Here is a 15,995-nt window from a genome sequence, read left to right as displayed (position 1 = left end):
GTAAATGTGCCACTCTAGAACATTCCAGGAAAGCCCTCCTCTTGGGCTCAACTCTAAAACTAAATGAAGTCCTGCTCATGTGAGCTGCTTGTTTAACACGTTGGAAGCTAATCAGAGTATTAATGAGAACATATGGGTAGATTCGGCAGGTCTAATGCTTGGGACCTTCTCCTCTTTGATTCCGTAAGACTAAATCCCCTATAAACACTTCCCTCCCATGCACACACACATTCATGTACAGTAGTCACATGTCCCTCCCTTATAGCCAAAGACCAAAAAATAAGTTTCTTTTTTTTTTCTGTATTAAAAATGAGACCGGCTAGTAGCCAGGGTTGGCATTCCCATCTCCTGTGGAACCTGGGAGGACTAGCAGACGGCTATAGAGATCTGTCTCCTTTTAGTGTGGTTGTATTAAGGGCAAACTTGCCTCCCATCGCACCCCAGAAAATCCAGGAGTTCAAGTGGGGGTGCACTGTAGGAGGACTCAGCAGCTGTTTTATGGAAGGTTCGTCAGGGATCAGACTGAGGATTTTGCTTTTGTGAGAACAAAGTGAAATGTGACATTCAGGAGCAACTCGGGGCCTATATATAGGGGCCCAGGGCCTGCTGGGATGGGGTTTTACACTTGGGCTGTCCTTTTGCCCTTCCCCTGAACTCCTTTCACTTCAGTCATGAGCAAACAGTCAGTGCCTGAACTAACAACCCTGCAGTCCTCCGAAGCACGGCTGGCTTACAGTACCGAACAAAGGGAGGGAGTGCCGCGTGGGCCGGCCCAGGCCGAGGAATGCGGCTTCAGGGTTCTGCTCCATAAATTTAACCAGCACGACGAAAAGGAGATAATATGAGCCTTCGTGATGATCTGAAAGGGGGAGGTTCTGTGTCCCATTGATTGCGGTCTGGCCCAGTGCCAGGCCCAAGCCTGACCGACAGTTGAACCATATCGTTAAGGCGTGTAATACAGCTCGAGTCTTGTACTGCCGCCAATGAGTGCATATCCACAGGGCAAAAGTTTATAAAGAGTCGAGGCTGTCCTGTTTAACCCTCTCACACTGCATGTAATAGACCCAGCTGCCATTCAGAACTTGCCCATCTGAGGTCATAAAGGAAAGCCTGCACGTTTCTTTTCTTCAAACAGCTTTTCAGGACTGGGGACAGGAAGAAACGCTGTCTAGAGAAGGTCAAGGCACGGTGATGTTTCTCTCTGGAGAAGCAAAGCAGTCTGCCTCCCTCCCCCCGGCCAGAAACGGGACACCCTAGTGCTTTCTTCAGAGTAGCTCTCTGTTTGCAGTATAATGTTGCTGGAGGAAATGGAGCTGACACCACAGGAAACCTGCCCGTCTCCAAGGAGGCCGCATCGGTGGCAGAGGTGGGTCAGATGCCGGCCGTGGAGCGCTCTTGTCAAGCTCGGGATGATGCCGTTTTCCTTCCCCACCACCTCGAAAGCTGTTAATAGCCTTGCTTTCTGGCCTTCCACAGCTAAGCCCAGGTGCTAAAACAGAGTAGGTGGAAGGCCGCCCCACGGAGTGGCCTGTGAGCTCAGAGTTCTCACTGTCCGAGGCCGGTGGTCCTGTGGATACTCTGTGCCTTCAATAGGGAGGGCATGTGGAAATAGGCATGTTGTCACAGCAAGGCCTGGAGTGGCCTGGGTTCTTACAGTGGGCACTGCATTGAGGAAATGGGCAGACAGACAAGGATTTAGCATAAGTGTAGTCAGAAAGAAAGGGCTGCCTGTGTTCAAAGGACAAGAGGAAGAAAGTGGGTGAAGGGGTAGTTTAGTCCTGTCCATCAGCCAGTCACGTTCTTTGGCCGAACTTGGGACCTGCATCTGCTTTGTCCATGGTGTCCAGGAAGACATCTGTGTCTGTCACTTCCAGATTGCTGCTTGTCTGCAGTGGACAATGCCTCTTAGGCGGACACCTGCTTGGGATGACAGTGCTGCAGAAATTGATCCAAAACATTGACTAGCTTGCACGGTATCACTGTCATTAGTATTCAGTCCTCACAACCACCCTATGAGGTGGGTGCTATACTTTCCCCATTGTACAGATGGGAAAGTTGAGGTACGCGGGGGATACGTAACTTGTCTGAGATCTCAAAGGTAGTGAGGAGGGGAACGAGAATGTGGACCCTGGCCACCTGAACACAGAGTGCATGCTCCTAATGTCGCTGCTGCTTCTGGGCCATCTCTCGTTCCCTCGTGTCAAAAGACCTATGATTTAAATCCAAAGCATCTGACCAAGTGTTGGGTCTACTTCCTTTTGATTCTTGGATATGAAGGGTAGGAGTTGAATATCTGCCTGTAGCCAAGAAGATTTGTGCAAAGACCCTGGTTCACTTGGAGGGGAGGTACTATAAAATTTGGATCCCACAATGTGAACGAAGGGTATGTATCAAATTCCCTCAGCCCACCAGCTTAACACAGAGACAGTGTGAGGGATATACTGTAGCTGGGAAGTTTGGAAGGGCTCATGTTCAAGGGCTTCTTTGGGCCAAACAGCCTTGGGCCTGAGCATGAAGAGACCCTGGCCTTTTAGTGCCAGTGCCTGGAGAAGCAGGTCACTAAGCTTTGTGCCCAGGAGCTGTGCTGTCCCCAGTCCACCCCTGTCTACCCCATTCCATTCCCTAAGTGATGAACTACTGCAGCCTTCCAAGTTCACAATGTGCCAGTTTGTCACAAAATAGCAGTGACACTTCTCTGCTCCATCCCATCTTTGTTCTACCATGCAGCCAAGACCATCTTCACCAGGAGGAACCTGGGAACTCCAGCTGGTACACAGTACAGGAAGCCTCCGCAGTAGACTGTCCCAGGGGCATGTGTGCAGTTTGTCATAGCCGTCTGCTTTTGGAGGCCTGGGAGAACTTCTGTTTGTTTAGGTGCCGCGGATCCTGGGCAAAAGCTTTCTAGAGGTAGGAGAAGAGACTAAAGGGCTGGCCAACCCAGAGATTGTTGGATTGTGTTACGCTTCCGTGGTCAAAGTGCTTTAAAAACCTAGAAATTGGCTCTGGTAGTGAGTCCTGGGATGGAGCTAACTTACGATCTGGATTCCATTACATGATTGCTAATCCTGAAGTTCAGCAGACGTTGGTACTGGCTGACTTTAAATGGAGTACCTGTTTGAGGATTCTCCTCATCACGTATTTAAGGTTAAATTGTATTAAAAAATTCTGCTGCTCTTTTGAAATTTTCTGGTTCTGTTTAACAGTACCTGAAAATGCCATGAGGTAGCCAGATGATTGACTAACTGGGATTTATGGAAATTCTTATCTGCAAAAATCTCAAGACAAAGAGGGCACTAACTAGAAGATTCCCAGTGCTTTATGTAACATGCAGAAGGAAGTCTGGTCTCAGCTTCTTGGATCTGAGCAATCCTTTGGAAATGGGGCAATGAAGAGCAGTAACTGAAGACTCATTTCCTGCCTTCTGTGTGACTCACTCTCCTTTGTCAACTTCAAGTTTGCCCCGGGCCTGCTTGCTTCTCTCCACCCCAAGGAACTTGGTCTTTGGAAGACACAGGCGCCTGTCCTCTCTGTCTACCTTTTGCCCCCAGGTCCAGTGGGAGAAATAAACCCTCAGTTGGAGGAAAGTCTAGAGCACAGGCTTTGTGTTGCTGGGAGAAGCGTGGTAGGAAGTGGTGCTGTTGCCTCTGCACTGGCTGACTCGTGGCTGCACCTGCTTTTCCCAGAGGCACAGTGAAGCCCAGGCAGGGGCCCAGGGCCTGCTGCTGACCAGTTTGTCCTGCTTGCAAGTCCGCATCCCAGTACCTAACGGGGCCAAGTAGAAAAGGCACATAGTGGAGTGTGAGCCGTGGCTGTCACCAGGTGGGTCTTTCCCCACCATGCCCAACCCCTCTCCCGACCTGAAAGGGTCTAGCCTCTTTCCCCACTGGCTGCCAACAAGTTCTAACACATTGATTTCCCGGCTTGTAGAGGCAAGCCCCACAGTCCAGGAGTTCAAATGGATTCAGTCTTGTTGGTTCTTGTTTCCTAGAAGGACAAGTGCTCTGAAGGTTTGGTGTCAACTCTGACCCAAGGGGTATATCTGATTTTTATGAAGGCACAGAAATGCACCTGAGGTGACCCCAAGTCCTTCTCTTTTATTTTTTGATTTCCCACCACCTGGATCATTAATTCTGCTTTCAAGGGGGATGGGGAAAGGAGAACATTTCAAAGCAAAGTTGATTTGGTCTCTGAACAAGCTTGTCTTCTAGGCTGTTGTTCACCCTGATGAGAATCAGAAAGGACAGTCTGTAAACCCCTTCACTCTAGTGGCTCTGCAGCTGGGGAGCCTCAAAACCAGTTCCAGATGTTCTCTCTCCTTGTATTGGCCAGAAGGGAATTTCGGGCAAGCAAGAAGGCAGAGGGCTTTTGCTTTTGCCCATTCATTGAGTGCCCCTATCTGCAAACTGTGTCTTGCTTCATGGCACTTTAGGGAGAGTGCTGAGCGCCTGGGTCCCTTTGGGACCAGCCAGCACTTCCTGCTCTGCAGTTAGAGCATGCTGCTCCAAGCCGGCTGGTTACTACAAGCAAGAGAAGCCCACCCTCCTGCTGTTCAAGGTCAGAAAGCAAGACCGTGCTGGAGAAGTAAGTCAGGCAGGCTAGGAAGGAGACCTGCAGATGACCCTTGGGTTAACAAAGCAACATTCACAGCCCTGTTCACCACCAGCTAGGATAGTACAGGACTTTGCCTCCCAATCTTGGGAGAAGAGGCATAGATAGTAATGGTCAACTCATGGCCCTTTACTCTTGAGAAACTCCACCCAGCCTCCCCTTATCCAGAAGAAAGCCATTCCTGACTGAGCCTGGCCATTCTGACGCCTTCTTTCCTAGTCTGCACCCAGCCTGTGCTGTATGCGGTATATGATGATAGAAATTTGCACTCTTCATGCTTTGATTTTAAATGCATCTTAGACATTTTGGTGTTTGTGCCTGAATGCTCTCTGGATCGTCTTTTTTAAAAAGTTTGATTGTGTAAGTTAAAAAATGTACAAATGTAAACTTCTGAAAATACAATATATGAGCTCTTAGAGTGTATGGACACTGCTCCAGAGACTTTGCATGAATTCTCTCTTTAATCCTTACAAAAAAAAAAAAAAAAATGTGATGAGTACTATTATTCCCACTTCAAAGAAAATAAAAAGGACTTACTCTTCCTGGGCATTGACAAGCACTAAGAGATTCATAATGGTAACCCCACCAGATATCTCTATGGGTACATATGTGTATATACACTAGTGTGTACGTATATATGATTTGACATGAATGGGAGTACATATGTTGATGTCCAACGTCAACATATGATGGATGCTCTAGAACATCTTTCCATTCCAAAAATCATTTTTAACAGTTACATAATATTATAATACAAATATTCCGTAAGGTACTTAACTAGTCCCCTATTGATGGATGTTTTTAATTTTTTGCTATTATAAGCATCCTCTACATATATCCCATCTTTCTTGTGTAATTCGCTCCTTAGGCTAAAGTCCTAAAAATATGATTGCTGGATTTAAGGGTGTGTATATTTTCTGCTTTGAAACACATTGCAAATTGCCTTCTAGGGAGTTGAAATGATTTTACTCCCACCCACAGTGTGTGAGAGGACTGACTCCTCCAGCCATGTACCAGCTCTGGCTATTCGTTCATTCAGAATTCAGTCAAGAATTTTATGAAGTAGCTGCAGTGTGCCAGATACTGTACTCTGAACCAGGCATTGTTACTCTTTTAAGTCTTTGCCAGTCTGAAAGAGTGAGTATCTGTGTTACTACTTGCATTTCTTTGAGAATTAGAAGCGTTGAAACATCTTTTCGTATTTCAGTTGGCCATTTGGATTTTGCTTGTTTTGTGAATTACATTGTGTATTCTTTGCTTCAATCCTTTTTAAACCTGTTAAAGGTCAGAGTTTGTCTTTTTAGTGTGTGTTTTTTTAAAATTCTTATCCAGTGTTAGTCTAACCCTTCCAACAGTTGTCATTTAGCCAGTTTGTCATCCATGTAAGTACATATCTTTCTTCCAGATATTGACAAAGTTTATATCAGTCTCTTGGTGAATTCCATTCCTGTAAGTTAGAATCTGCATAGTGACTTTATAATTAAAGACCATCACTGTGCCTACAGTTCTTTAGGAATTGCTTTAGCATTAAGAATGAGGCTTCAGCTGGGCGCGGTGGCTCACACCTGTAATCCTAGCACTTTGGGAGGCCGAGGCGAGTGGATCACGAGGTCAGGAGTTCAAGACCAGCCTGACCAACATGGTGAAACCTCATCTCTGTTAAAAATGCAAAAATTAGCCGGACGTAGTGGCGCACATCTGTAATCCCAGCTACTCAGGAGGCTGAGGCAAGAGAATCACTTGAACCTGGGATGCAGAGGTTGCAGTGAGCCGAGATCACGCCAGTGCACTCCAGCCTGGGTGACAGAGTGAGACTCCGTCTCAAAAAGAAAAAAAAGTGAGGCTTCAGCCAGATGTTTTTGGATCATATGTGGTGTGGCCTATGAAATGGCTTTTATTTTTGTTTCCTCCTATTTCTTAGTATTTCTTTCCACCGGTTCCTGTTGTAAAACGTGACCAATTAGTACTGATGCCGTACATCCTTGTATTAGTAAAAATCCTGCTGTGCCTTGAGGCAGGGCCCTGCTTGGGCCAGGCCTTCCCAGGAAGCCCATCCTGCCCTCTGTAGCCTATAGTGCCAGACCTCCCTAGCATTCCCACTTACCTTCACTCTTTCATTGTTGGTACATGGGCTAGGTTTCCTACAGAATCATTTCAAGGATGTAGATCTTATCCTCCCAACTGGATTGTGAGTTTGTTGTTATTGCCTTTCTTGGTATTCCTCAAGGATGTCCAGAATGCCTCACATAGTGATGGACTCAGAATACGTATTAAAGAGATTTTCATTAAAATCACACCATTCAGTAAGTTGACCAAGTACATGAAGAGTCAGAAAGACCCAAGGTCTAGTTTGGCTTTGCTTGGCATAGCTTCCTCATCCATAAAATGAAATACTAGTAAGATACTTCCTTATATGAACATTCGGAGGCTTGGGGTGTCCAGTACACAGTCAGCACTCAGTCAGTGCTGCTGTAGAGACATAGCGTGGACCTTGGTGGCCCAGCAGTCTCAGTCCTGGTTTCTTCTGACCTAAGATTGATGGGAAAGTACAGATGAAAGAGCTGGTTTGGTTGAGGAGGTGTTGGTAACACAGAGTTTTTTACAGAGTATCCTCGGAGGGTTACGTGCTCCTTTTTGTTGAATCTGAATCTTCTTTTTTTTCTAATATGGAGCCTCATAATCATTCAGGGACTCAGTGTGATGCCACAAGTTTAGAACTTGCCAATTCCTCTCTTATGTTCTGCCAATTTTTTTAATATGGGAATATGAGTGCATGTGCACGTGTACACACACGTGTGTGTGTGTGTGCGCGTCTTTGTATACGTAAAATGCTTGGGATAAAAAAAGGTGGATCAAATTTTGTCTGGCGTGGCATAGCAACTCTCACCTCTAATATCTTCTAAATGTTTAACCACATGGACGTGAACTGGTTTACTTCAATTCTATTTTTATTTTCGTAGTCATTTAAATGTATGGGGAGCCAACTCTTTCAAATGAGACATTTTGTCATTAAAACATGTTATTTAGTTTAACCGCATGGGCCCAGCTTCAGCAACATTGGGGACTGTGAAGAGGGTTCTGAGCAGCTGTTCTCTCCTGACCTGACCGCAGCAGTGACCCACCAGCTTGCAATGCACGCAAACTGAAACAGGCAGGGTGGCCAGCCCAGGGTTGTCTGCCCGGTGGTCTTGGCATCTCTACCTTAGGATGCCAGCTCCTGGCCTTCCTTGCCTGCATTTGGTGGCCCTTGGACCTGCTGTGTCATACAGCACAAGAGCCCTTCTGGCCCGCATCACCCTGTGTACTGATTAGGCAGGAATCAGCAAATCCGTTGAGTGCATGTTTAATGTGACACAGATGTGGGACATACTGCAGATCTTTCTGCTTACAAATTTTCAGCTTTTTGCATTTCATCAGTGTTGCTTATTATTTACAGAATGTAACTTGAGACATCAGAACAGATTGTAATTTTTCAAAAAGGTTATGGGGGGTGGGGGTGGGGCCGCAGGGGATCTGGGAGAAAAAATCCAGTAGTGTGGAATGTTGTTTGCTGTCCAGACCAAACAAACCAGTTTGCCAAGGGTTGATGGACTATGACAGTCAGTCCAATTCATGTTAACACTGGCGGCACTTCATTAAAAGGCAGCTTGACCTTCTTATCACCAAATAAAGAAGAATCTTTTGTTACCAGATTGACCATCGCAGCACCAAGCAGAAATGTACCCCTTGTAGAGGCACTGAAGGGCAGCACTGAGCTGCCAGCTCATGTCCTGCCTCCTTCCTGTTCACAGAGAAAGGACGCCGTTGAACCCAGTCCCCACTCAGACACGTGGATGTTCTTGCCTCGTGCCTGCTGTGGCTTTACATCCAGGCGCTGTGGCAAGAGGCGGAACAAAGAAACCTCTTCCTTTGCCTAAAAATCCAGGATACTCTTGAGGGCATCAGAATGATGGGCCAGGCCAGTTTGACACAAGTTCAAGGAGAAGGTGCCATCTCTTGCTTCTAGAGGGGCATATCTAGCTAGAGGTGGCCCTGGCTTCTGAGAACGCTCAGCCGTAGGTTACATTTAAGGGCGAACAGTAAAAAGCACCAGCTGGTCGGGAGGAAGATGAGGAGGAGTGCCTGATTGGTTGCTTCTTTCCTGTGTCTAGTTCTAAAGAACCTAAAACTTGGGCCCGAAATAATGAGAGCCATATTGTAAAAATCCTTTGAAGAGAGTTCTCCTGGGGAATGTGAGCTAGTGCGGTGACCTGATCCCTTGGTCAGACAGCTCTGAGCTGTTTAAGTGCTGAGTATCAACTATCTACAGGGAGCCAGGCCCCTGAGGAGCGGCCAGGGTTCCAAGCCCCACTGTTCTTTTCCTTCCTGGAAAAGTGCAGACGGTGCATGTTCCCCTGAGGCCACCAGGCAGCTCTACAGTTGCCCTCTGGGTGAACGTGACCCAGGTCAGTAACTTTCTAGTGTCCCCCCATCCCCCTGTTGGAATGATCAGCATTCCTACACTCCAGGGGTTCTTGAGTTCTTGAGTTGTTACCAACGCCCTGCCTTTCTCTGGCTCAGATTCGGAGGAGGAGGTCCACTGCGCACTGCCGCTTCTTCACCCCCTGGGGCTTTGGAAGCAGCAGCTCTGGCTCCCCTGCACCCAGTTCTCAGTCTTGTGGTCCTGGCCGGCTCCTTTATCACATATGTCTTGAGCACCCTCTCAGCACGTGGCACTCTGTTCAGAGTGCTGAGGTGCGACCATGCTTAGAAGAGACAAGAATCCCTGGTTCCACATGGCTTCCCTCAACACCTACATTTCCAGGCCGTGGCTTGGGTTAAGAAGAATCCCCCTCCCTGGAAGAGATGAGTGGCTGGAAGGAGAGCATGTCGCTGGCTTCCCTGAGACCCTCCCGAGAGCCTCAGTTTCTCCCTCTACCACCTGAAATCTTAACTGCAGGGCCTGAAACAGATTCTCTTTAAAAACCTATGAGTGTGGTGACTGGTTTTCATTCTTGTGAGTTGTTAATTTCCGTGTCCCTAGCACTTTTTGAAGCAGCCTCTCCTGTGGCCGCTTTGTTTTCCTCCTCACCCTCCTCCATAGTCTCTGTTTGACAGTAGAAGGAGATTTAAAACCTCCAGGCTGAGTGAACAGGCGGTCTTGAAAAAGCAAACAAATCGGGCCGGGCATAGTGGCTCACGCCTGTAATCCCAGCACTTTGGAAGGCTGAGGCGGGCGGATCACAAGGTCAGGAGTTCGAGACCAGCCTGGCCGATATGGTGAAACTCCGTCTCCACTAAAAATAGAAAAAAATTAGCTGGGCATGGTGCCGCATACCTGTAATCCTAGCTACTCAGGAGGCTGAGGCAGAATTGCTTGAACCCAGGAGGCGGAGGTTGCAGAGAGCCGAGATCGTAGCACTGCACTCCAGCCTGGGCGACAGAGCGAGATTACATCTCAAAAAAAAAAACAAATCGCAAAGCAGGTCCCCTCTGGGTGCTGGAGCATGCTCATATCTGCTTGGCTTTGGTCATCAGAAGAGGCCCTTGGGGAGGGACTTCAGGACTTCCCAGGGGAGAGGTGACAGGACACACGCCTCCCCCACTTCAGTCAAGGCAGCTGCATTGTCAGCGGTTGTACGTACTAAGATCGTGTTACAAACTTCATTTGCAGAAAGTGTTTTACCCCCTGAAATTTTTTTTTGAAAGCGCCTGCTGTTTTATTAATGGCACTTTTCTAAAACTTCATTAATTTCAATGCTAAGAATTTGGTATCTGATATAATTCATTGAGCTGCTAGTTTGATTCACTCTAGCTCTTTTTAAAAAGCTCTGTCAGGCAATAGGATATGGATGGGAGTGGGTCAGGTGAATAAACGCTTTAAGCAGTCATTTCTTTAGAAAACACCTCCGTAGCCAACGTGTGATATGCTCCTAATGAGTCATTCAGACAGACTCAGGAAAACTTGTCCCCCAGGGTGATCTGTCAAGATAAAATTTTCAATACTGCAGTTTTGCCTTTTGGTGTTTTAAATGGACTTGACACCCAATAATTCTGAATAAAGGTAGGAAAGAGGGAGATGACTAAGTTTTACAAGTACCTACTATGTGCCAGGCAGTATGCTACACATTCTTCATATTTTATCTCAACATTATCAACCAAGTAGGTATTAAGTTCTCACCTATTGATGAGGAAACTGAGGCTAAGAACAATCTAGTAACTTCTTCAGTGTCACCCAGCTAATAAGTGACTGGGATTTCAGCCTGTGTTTGTCTTTTTTCAGTCTATGTTTGTTCCTTTATACTACCTTGTTCTTAAATTTCATCTCTTTTCTTAAAAGAGGTCAACTTTGGGAGAAGGTAGACAATATAAACATTAAAAGAAAGAGATTATGTAATCATTTACCAGAAATCAATCTGAAAATAGTGGGCTGGGCGCAGTGGTCCACACCTGCAATCCCAGCACTTTCTGAAGCTAAAGCAGGAAAATCATTTGAACCAAAAAAAAAGGTAGTGAAAATATCTGGTTTATTAATGTAATCAGCTTATTATTATTAGCATTTGTACTTAATAGCCACAAAATAAAGCTTACCAGAGATTGTGTATTTCAGTTCATGTGAAATATCTTGGGATTGGCATTAGAGGTGACAGGTTAGCAAGGAATTTGATAATGGCTTGAGAGAGTCCAATAAGCACTATACTGTCTGACTCAGAATGTTCTACTTAGAACACAAAGAAAGCTTACATTTGTAAAGCACCTTGTTCTTCCATGATGTTGAAAGTTGCAAACCACTTTATAGGTTGTCTACTATTTTGTAAAAGCAAAGCAAACCCAGAATGCATGCAAAAATTATGGCCTTTTAAGAAATCCAAGCCTTTTAGGCTCCATTCTTACTATAACATGATCTACTTTATTGGAATTCTTTATAAAGTAACTCTGCCCCTCCCCACCCAGCCATTAACAGGTAGTCTCACCCCTGAGGCAGTTGACTAAGAAAAAAATATCTGGAGTATTTTTGTCTTAGAGTTTAAATCCCAATAGGCATATCTGTTGGCATTAGTCCTACCAGCTGTCACAGTTGCAGTGTCATGGAGTCCCCAAAACATGTGTTAAATTATGGGAAGCCTTGACCCCTATAAACAAGTCAGGTGTGAATCCCACTGATGGGAGAAAACCCAGCCCAGGAAATGTCGTCCCTGCTGCTGGATGTCAAATTGCTAAAAACTTAACAATATTAATATAATTTCCAATGATTTCTTGAATCAACATCTTTCTCACGTTTTCAATGGCAGTAGGACAACGTGGGATTTTCTGTGTGTTATACACGTATGACTTGAGAACCCTGGGGAGAGGTAAGTAGAATGTTAATGAGAAAGCAAAGGGGAAAGGAAAATACTTCAGTTTGAAGCCGTGAGCCTCCCCCGTAGGAAAACTACTAAGTACAAGAGGTTGAATGTTGCACCCTAGCCCAGCTTAGATCCCAGACACCTCAACTAGGGTTCCTCGTGTGCACCCATGGCACTGTAAATAATGCACTAATAAAAAGAATAGGTAGCATTTTATCGAGTGCCTATTATGTACTTGGCTGTGTTCTAAGCACTGTACATGTATTATCTACTCCTCACAACAACCCATTATTACCCCCATTGTATAGATGAGAAAACCATCACTCCAGGAAGTCACATAATTTCCCTGTGTTTGCAGTTCCTACGGAGTGGAGCTGGGATTCAAACCCACTGGGCAGCCTGGCTCCAGAGCCGATCCTCTCAGCCATTATATTACGCTGCCTACTCCAGTGCTCCCTATCTCTCCTAGTGCTCCCCTGCTATGTTCTCATTGCTGTAAGCTCCCTGGATACTTCCATCCCAGTCTTCCTCAGGGCCTAGCGCTGGCCTCTGCATATGATAGTTCAGGAAAGGTTGGCTGAATAGGGGACTGGAGGAGGCAGGCACAAACCATTTGCAGGGCTCTAAGTTGGCTCATTTTTCTGGCTACCCTAGTTTGGATCCTCAGTCAGTAATTCCATATAAGAACGAATCTCCACTAACATAAGGTTTCTTTCTGCCCAACCTATTTTCCATGTGTCCAAAATCCAAATTGTCCCAACCTACTGATTGAATACTATCTTTGAGTGGGTTCTAGAAGGTGTATTTCTGTTTCTCTTGAAACTATGGGGAAGAATTTCTCATGTAAACAGAGCCAAACTTTAGAAATCTTCATCCTCTAGTAGAGTATTCTCAGATTACAATTTGCCCGGAAAGGAGTAAAATCTGTTTATGGAGAAGAAATGCTTTTCCACTTTGTCTTTAGAAGTAGATGCATGTGGCCAAGAGGAGGGAGCTACAAGTCAGAGGTAGATGCAGCATATGGCATGATGGGAGCTACAGGTCCGAGATAGATGCAGCCCACGGCATGGTGGGAGCTACAGGTCCGAGATAGATGCAGCCCATGGTGTGGTGGGCTTCTTGGGCTTGCGGACATTGTACTGCTGTGGATACCAGAGGGTTTTTCACCAATTCTTCTACTCCAGTGCAGACAGTACTATTTAGACAGACTGCGGGGTTTCTTTTAGAAATGACAAATGTTTGATGAGGCCATTTGGTCAAGAACCCTGGTATCTTGTAACTGCTATCAATGACCAGTATTGTAAGGGGTAGTCCGGACTGATCTACGTTCTCAGTCTAATTGTGCACACTCGAGCACAATAGATATCAGTAAGATACTTGATTAAAACAAAAGCCCTGGACGCATACATAAAGTGAGTGCAAGCACAAACCCATCACGCAGCCCTTAAGGAAGATGGCAGCCATCAGTTGAATAAACATTCTATGATGCTAATGTCACATATGTGACATACACTTTCTACTCACTTACTGATTGTTTTTGAGCATCACTTGGTTGATAGACACTGGCCATGACAGACTTCTCAACCAAATTAAGATGTGTAGGGGTATGTGTATGTGTGCACAGCTTCTGTCTTAACCGACAGAACTATGACATAGTTACTCATCGTATAAGCTAAGAATAATTAATGCCTGGCTAACTGTTGACTCTCAGGCTGAAAGGCAAGATCAACCAAGTAGAATTGCCTAGATCTTCCTGTGTCACCTTATTTGGATTTACTGTTGATTTTTTTAAAAAAGATGTGAGTTGTTATTACTCTGATCATTGGTTTTGGGCCTCCGGTGTATGTCAGATAGCAATGGCCAGATGCAGGCACACTCTGTATTGATTGCCCTCACTGGATGCATATCTGCAGTGTATCAGCCACTGTATCCACAGCCCCTTCCCTGGGGGAAGAGTCTTCCATGCTGTACAGCAGACTCCCTGACATTTTCATGGAGTTCAAAGCTCAAGTTGGTTTGGTGCTGACATTCTGGATTAGCTGGTTGACTGGAAGGACTGCTTCTTTCTATACACTGTGAAATTTATAAACCGCAGCAGCTGAGGGCTTAACATGGCCGACAAGCTCCAGCTGGCAGCAATTAAATACACCGCAGCCCTTTGGCCAAACAAAGGTTTGTGGAGGCAGAGTTGCTGCATGTGCCCTGAACAGACTCTTAGGTTGAGTTGGTTCATAAGAGATGCTGTCGACTTAGGAGAGGTGAGTGGGTGGGTTTTGGCCACCTCTTGTTCGGTGATCCGTTGTCCCCAGAATTATGGTATCAAGACCCTGTCCAAGTAGCAGCAAAGGTGGTCAGAGGAAAGGAGCAAAGCCACCAGGGAGGCCGCAGGCCTGTCTAACAGTGGTGGACCAGAGTCGTTTAGACGTTGGTTTGCTGCTCTAGCACCAATGGCGGGACTCACAGCTCTTCCACTTTTTTTTATTCATTCATTCATTTATTCATTCATTCATTGGACACCACTATGCTGTAGGCTATAGGCTGAAAGGAGAAGATGGGAATGAAAAAACAATAAGAAGCCATTTCATATCCATTCAAGCAGCAAAGATTCAAGAGTCTAGACCAGTGCTATCCAAAATAAAATTTAAATTTCAAATTCTGTCCTTTAGTTACACTGGCCACACTTCACATGCTCAGCAGCCACATGTGTTGTAGCTATGTATTGGACAATGCAGTCCTAGAGAATACCAAGTGTTGGGTATAGATCACTAGGGCGTCTTTTATTTATTTATTTTTTTTATTTTTTTTATTTTTTATTTTTTAAGACGGAGTCTTGCTCTGCCGCCCAGGCTGGAGTGCAGTGGCCGGATCTCAGCTCACTGCAAGCTCCGCCTCCCGGGTTCACACCATTCTCCTGCCTCAGCCTCCCGAGTAGCTGGGACTACAGGCGCCCGCCTCGTCGCCCGGCTAGTTTTTTTGTATTTTTTAGTAGAGACGGGGTTTCACCGTATTAGCCAGGATGGTCTCGATCTCCTGACCTCGTGATCCACCCGTCTCGGCTTCCCAAAGTGCTGGGATTACAGGCTTGAGCCACCGCGCCCGGCCACTAGGGCGTCTTAAATGCCTCATTGACAGGAGTGTAAAAATGGTTCAGCCACTTTGAACACAGTTTGGATTATCTTGTTAAGTGAACATTTATATCTTGTGAGCCAGCAAACTCCCCCTAGATAGATTCTCAAAGTTCACCAGGATGAACACGTACGGGAATGTTCATAATAGCATGATTTGTAATAGCAGAACCTGGAAAAAACCTATGTGCCATCAACAGGAAGATGGATATATCATGGGATAGTCATACAATGGAATATTAATAAAGCAGAGACGTGGTGAATTAATCATAGCTACACACAAAAGAAGGCCTGAATCTTAGCAATGTGACAGTGACATCCTTTTTCAAAAGCCCAAAACTAAACCCATAGAACATAACAAGAATGTAATGGAGCGTCCTTTGAAATGTGGTAAGACTACATAAAAAAGAAAAGCACAGGAATGAGAAACACAAGATTCAGAAGGAAGTTCCTGCCTTAGGTAAAGGAGAAACAGGGATTTGGGGTGGCAGAAGACCAACTTGTGGTCCACGATAGAGCGATGGAGTTTTTTTGTTTTTTTGTTTTTTTGCTTTCACAGATGTTTATTTCAAATAAATAAAGAGAGCCTGATGATGAGAGTGGGCCTTGAACTGAGGATAATCATGAGCCCAGTCCTAAAGTCCAGTTAAAAAAAAAAGGACTGGCCGGGCACAGTGGCTCATGCCTGTAATGCCAGCACTTTTTGAGGCTGAGGCGGGTGGATCACAAGGTCAGGAGATCGAGACCATCCTGGTTAACACGGTAAAACCCCATCTCTACTAAAAATACAAAATATTAGCCAGGCGTGGTGGCGGGCACCTGTAGTCCCAGCTGCTCGGGAGGCTGAGGCAGGAGAATGACGTGAACCCCGGAGGCAGAGCTTGCAGTGAGCCAAGATCGCACCACTGCACTCCAGCCTGGGCAACAGAGCGAGACT

The 15,995-nt window shown here is 45.8% G+C and overlaps 1 protein-coding gene and 1 long non-coding RNA gene across 3 annotated transcripts in view; both read left to right on the top strand.

Moving 5' to 3' along the window:
* Positions 1 to 15,995, top strand: part of VPS13D (vacuolar protein sorting 13 homolog D) — a 283,937-nt gene that overhangs the window by 248,285 nt on the left and 19,657 nt on the right. The gene's annotated exons all lie outside the window — the stretch shown is intronic.
* On the top strand, positions 365 to 9,573 carry LOC111526341. Its single transcript, XR_002726339.1, has 2 exons — positions 365 to 1,366; positions 9,169 to 9,573. It is a non-coding gene; the product is annotated as an uncharacterized LOC111526341 (long non-coding RNA).

The sequence above is a fragment of the Piliocolobus tephrosceles genome, chromosome 1, assembly GCF_002776525.5.
Source record: "Piliocolobus tephrosceles isolate RC106 chromosome 1, ASM277652v3, whole genome shotgun sequence".
Lineage (NCBI taxonomy): Eukaryota > Metazoa > Chordata > Mammalia > Primates > Cercopithecidae > Piliocolobus > Piliocolobus tephrosceles.
Note: the sequence above shows the minus strand (reverse complement) of the source record. Positions and strands in the feature narration are given on the sequence as shown.